At 37.0% G+C, this 5,756-nt stretch overlaps 1 pseudogene across 1 annotated transcript; it reads right to left on the bottom strand.

The window, feature by feature from the left end:
• Nucleotides 1-2,420: 2,420 nt before the first annotated feature.
• Nucleotides 2,421-5,399, bottom strand: LOC128596294 (bcl-2-associated transcription factor 1-like; annotated as a pseudogene). The gene has a single exon (XR_008383101.1). The product of XR_008383101.1 is annotated as a bcl-2-associated transcription factor 1-like (transcript).
• Nucleotides 5,400-5,756: the final 357 nt, after the last annotated feature.

Genomic DNA, 5,756 nt, shown 5'->3' with positions numbered 1-5,756 from the left:
TTTCATGTGGATTAATTTGAGTTCTCTATAGATCCTAGTTATCAAGCTTTTGTCTGATTGAAAATATGCAAATATCCTTTCCCATTGTGTAGGTTGTCTCTTTGCTTTGGTTATTGTGAGTCTGTCTTCTTTAGAGTAGTTTCTTTTCAAGTTCTTTGTCCACCGTGAGATGGGATCACTTGTTCTTTTCTTGCTAATATGTTTGAGTTGTCTGTGGATTCTGGTTATTAAACCTTTATCAGAGGTATAACCTGCAAATATTTTCTCCCATTCTGAGGGCTGTCTGCTTGCTTTACTTACAATGTTCTTGGCTGTGCAGAAGCTTTTTAGTTTGATTAGGTCCTAGTAATGTATTTTTTATACTGCTTCAATTGCCTGGGGAGTCCTCCTCAAAAACTATTCACCTAGGCCGATTCCTTCAAGAGTTTTCCCTGCACTTTTTTCAAGTATTTTTATAGTTTCATGTCTTTTTTTTTTTTTAGACTGTGATTTTTTTTTTTTTTTTTTTTTTGTGGCTTTTGGCTGGGGCTAGGTTTGAACCCGCCACCTCCAGCATATGGGACTGGCGCCCTACTCCTTGAGCCACAGGCGCCGCCCTTTTTTTTTTTTTTATTAAATCCTAACTGTATACATTGATATAATCATGGGGCATCATTCAATAGCTTCACAGACCTCTTTTTTTTTTTTTTAATGTCTAACCAAATAACCAGTTTATATTTATTTATATAAAATAAAATGGCTACAAAATTCTGTGTTGGGGATCATGTCCATGTTGTTTTCACATACAAGTATTATTGTAAATAGGGGAACATTATGTCCATTATGTCCATTAATTGCTTTGGCAGGTATTTCTGCTTAACAATTTTAGAAAGACAAACTTAATGGAGTAAATCACGCAATACTAAGAACCTTAGGGCCATAAAATCACATATACTGAGTTTGGTTTTAGTTTTGTTTCCAATAGCTCTTTAACAAATGTCCCTCGCTGTATGTAATCAAGGTGCAGAGATGCAGGGCAAATCATCAAAAGTAAAGATAAAAGAGCCATATACTAAAGATCTTCAAAAGTTTACATTAACAGAATAAACATTATCTTTTAATGTAAACACACAACTAATTCAGTTGCTGAATTTACAAATGAAATATGGCTAATTTTACATATGCCCATAAAGCAGACAAAATTAACACTGAAATTTTCTTTTCTTTTTTTTTTTAATGTTCTTATTTTTTTATTTCCTTTTTCTTTTAAAATTCTTTATTTCCATACGTATTTCAAAGGGGTGTTACATGAAACACTGAAATTTTCTATTTCAGATTTTCATTCCTTTAAGAGTTACCAAAATAAACATTGAAGGTTACTCACATTTGAAAGATTATCAGTTGAAAAATAAACCCTTGGCAAGAAAAAGAAAAAGGCATTTTACAAACTGCAACTTCAATAGCGAAAAAAGTTAAAACCAAGTTAGATCAATGCTGCAATAAGCTTCCTGCCACAACTTTTTATTGGTGACGTGTGAAAAATATTAAAATACTATTAATGAACAGCATGTTGCATTTGCCTATTTTTTCTTAGGGTTACACTACAAACTAATGTTTCAGCTGTCTAAAAGCTAAATAAATATGTAAGATATGAAATCAGGTATTAAAATATTAACTTATTCTGCAGGATTGATTATCCTCCTCCACACCAATGCCAGGATTACAAATTCTGTTCTGTTTTGTTTTTTCATTAAAGACAACTGATAGGATTGGGATTTTTTGTTTGCAATATTACTACAAACCAGTTTCCTCTTTCAAATAGATGCACTCTAAGACCATGACTCAAATTATCAAATAAGAATAGGAAAAGAACACTTAATACTGAACCCAAATAGGAAAGGCTTCCAAGAATATTTTTTATAGGCCACTGCTTACTTTCAGTAAAAATAACTAACATTTTCTCAAAGTTTTCAACTTAATTTTTAATAGCTTGTATTTTTTAGCTGTTGGCAAAGTTTTTCCTTTTTAAACATTTGTTTAAGTTGTTAAACTGGTGTAGTTTACCCAAGTAACAATTTCCTGGTATACTTCAAAAATTAGTCACCCTACAATGTGGTGTGTTTGAATTAGGCAAGCATATATAGTTAAAACAATTAGTGTGGACTCTATAAACAATTTCTGTTCAGGGATTTGTATGTAGAGCTAACGTTTACTTCAGAATAGAACATTAACAAACAGGGAAGGAAGAGAATCAGAACTTTCACAGAGCTGTACTTGACCATATCTTATAGACAAAGCAGAATTACAATGCGTGTAACAAAAACAGTAAAAGTTTTTAAAAGTTGATAGTTACAAATATGGTACTTAACAATTTCTACTTTATGTCAGTACAATTTTCAACAGTCAGTCTACTATTTCTCAAGATATTTGAAGACAAAATGGTGGGTGCAAGTTCTGCTCTCTGTTGCAATCTTACCTCATATTTACTATTCCTTTTCTTCCTTGCGTCTGTCTTTCTTTTCTTCATTATTTTCCAAGGTCTCTTCCTCATCTTCAAAAATCCCATCCCCTTGGTATTTGTCATGAGTTCACTTTGGACTGCTACCTGATTTTTTGAAGTTAAAGGGCCCTCTGCCACGTTGAAAAGTACCACGACCTCTTCCTCTTTTGGCCCAATAATCCACACCATCATCTCTGTCATCATGCAAGAAGTACTTCTTGCTCTTTGGGGTATATTCTGGATCCCATTCCTCTTCCTTCGGTCTCTTTTGAAAAGTAGTATTTGAGTTGTTTGGACCAGTATTTGTCCCAGCAAAAACTCCTCTGGCTCTTCCTCTGCCTCTAATTCGAAAAAAGGTTCCTCATGGTCAGCTAACTCCTGTAAAGCCTGAATATTCTTTCAGTTCATGGTGCATTTTAAATTCTTCTTCTCTTTCCTTCTTACTCTCCTTTTCTTCTCAAGAACTGGGAGAAGACGGTGATGCTGAAGAGGATGAAGATCGAGAATGATCTTGCTCTCTACTTTTATGTTTACTGTCATCTTTGTAAGATTTGTATACCTTGTAATCTTTTGTAGTTTTTTCTTGCTTTCTTGATCCACTGGATTCCTTGAAGCCCTTGGAATCCCCCCGTTCTTTACTTCTTTCTTTTCTATGGCGATCAATGTCATGCCAAAGATCAGCAGAATCACACCTTAATTTTTTATCTCCCTTTTGATTTTCTTCTTTAAAAACTCTCTCTTCCCCTGCTAAATGGGTATGCTTCCTCAGGGCACTTGGAGAGATGTCAATTCTCCTGTGTATCTCAGGGCTCTTTTGCCGGGTACTATGTTCTTCACTGGCTTTCTGATACGAGGTGAACCGTTTGTTTAGGGTCATTGCAGATGATTTGAAGTATTGCTCTTTTACATGATGAACCAAGGACACAATGTGTTGAATAAATGACTCTGAAGTGCTTTTGCTGGCCTGTGGCAACTTAATGTGGTCAAAGATGGATCAGAATTCTTGCTCCTTCTTGACAGAATGAACAAGTGTACTAGCAAGTAGCCTGACTTTAGTCAAGGAAGCAGGTCTGTTAGAATCATCTAGAGGAACAGGTGCCATTTTGAGTTTGACTTCAGGACGATGAGAATCACTAGCTATCATTTTGATCCTAAGTGGGCTCTCCTCTCTGAAGGTAGACTTTTCTCATGCATCCAGATTCTTATGTAGAGGGGGACTGTAATCAAAGAGGTCTTTGAGCTTTTCGGACTTTACCTGCTCAGGTGACTGAATTTCTTTCTTTACTGTTATTCTTTTAGAACTTTTGTCTTCCTCTTGTGCTTATCTTTTGTAGTGCTAGGCCTTTCCACAACATATCCAGTTTCTTTAAGTTTGTAATGTTTTTCTTCTCTAAATCCATCACTTTCTCTATTGCCTTTCAGTGAAACTTTTGACTTGTACTTGAGTCCTTCCTCCTCTGTATTCCGATAAGATGCAGTAGCAAAACTTTTACCCTGATCTGCGAGAACTGACTTTCTGAACTGTCTATAATCCTCTGTCTCCTCTGTGTCTTCCCCTTCTGAATCATTAAACTTTTGTTTTCCAGACTCTTTATCACTGAAGTAATCTAGAGCTTCCTGATCTTCCCATTCTCCCTCTGCCCTCCCTTTCTCTGATCCTTTCTCCTTTGGAGCCTCTTTATTCCTGGTGTTACCCCTATCAAGCAGGAATACTCTAGACTCTTCATCTGTGAACCTTTTTAAGAACTTTCTAGTCTTTGCAGTTTCCTGATCTCCACCATCAGGATAAAATAATGAACGTCCCTGTCCCTCGTCTCTTGGCGCATTCTGTGGTGTGATTGTCTTTGTAGGACTTCTTCGTGAAAGGATGTGATGAATTGGACTATTCTGAGAAGGACTATATCAGCTAGATCCATTTCCAACAGAACCAGACCCAGACCTTTCAGGACTATGCTCAATGGAATGTGAATGCTGAGAGGGGGTATTTTTTGCAGAATGTACTGTACTGAGCATAGGGGCATAAGGGCAAGATGAACTCTGACTCAGTGGTGTAGCAATAGGTGAACGACTATATGGTGATCTGGGACTATTATCATAAGCTGAAAGGCCAGGCCAAATATCACCAGATGTGGCTGATGACTTATTAAACTCATCAATAGATTCAGATGGATCATGTTCAAATGTATCTTTCTGTTCCTCCTGTGATTTACTTTTCAAAGGACTTTCTTCTTGGGCTTCCCTTCAGCTTTTTTGTTTTGTTTTTCCTGAGACCCTCGTCTTTTAGAGACAGGAGATTTGCTATATGGTGATGAAGAACGAGAAGAGGACGATCTCGGAGACCTAGAGGATCTATATGACCAGCAAGATCTGCTTTGGGATCTTTGAGAAGAAACGGATCTTCTTTTTGGACTTCGGGAATGTGAACAACCTCGTCTAGGACTCCTAGAATGCCTTCTGTTCCAGACAGGTCTATAACCACCTCCATGATATCTACCTCCTCTTCCTTGATAATACCCCCTACCTCTTCCTCTGTACCCATAAGGTCATCTCATTCCTCTATTGTTTCTGTAATCTCGACGATAATCTCCAGAAGACATACAATCTCTACTACGAGACCTTGAATATGTTCTGGAACGAGACCTAGAACTGCATTGCTTCTTTCTAGAATGTGATCTTGATCTTGATCGAGAACTAGACTGTGATCTAGACTTTGATCTTGAAGAATGTGATCTAGAATTCAAGCAACCCATTTACCTTCTTCTTGAGTTTGTGCAGAATCAAGAAGTCATGAAATCCTTGAGAAACTGTAAAATCCTTCCTGAAGATAATGTTCTGGGAAATTAAACTCTAAATTCAAATTCCTGACACGCCAAAGCACGGTTCCTGGGACTTATCTCCGTTGTAACTACACAGTGACCATTTCCCGACTCAAGAACAAGAGGAAAACCATAACGGTACCTCTAGTTTCATGTCTTAAGTTTAAATCTTTTATCCAGTGAGAGTCTATCTTAGTTAATGGTTAAAGGTGTGGGTCCAGTTTCAGTCTTTTACAGATTGCCAGCCAGTTCACCCACCACCATTTGTTAAATAGGGAATCTTTTCCCCACTGAATGTTTTTAATTGGCTTGTCAAAGATCAAATAACGGTAAGTAGCTGGATTCATCTCTCGGCTCTCTATTCTATTCCAGACATGTATTTCTCTGTTTTTGTGCCAATACCATGCTGTTTTGATCACTATCGATTTATAGTACAGTCTCAGGTCTGGTAGCATGATTCC

The sequence above is a fragment of the Nycticebus coucang genome, chromosome 10 (genome assembly GCF_027406575.1).
Source record: "Nycticebus coucang isolate mNycCou1 chromosome 10, mNycCou1.pri, whole genome shotgun sequence".
Lineage (NCBI taxonomy): Eukaryota > Metazoa > Chordata > Mammalia > Primates > Lorisidae > Nycticebus > Nycticebus coucang.
This window is presented reverse-complemented; position numbering and strand designations above follow the sequence as displayed.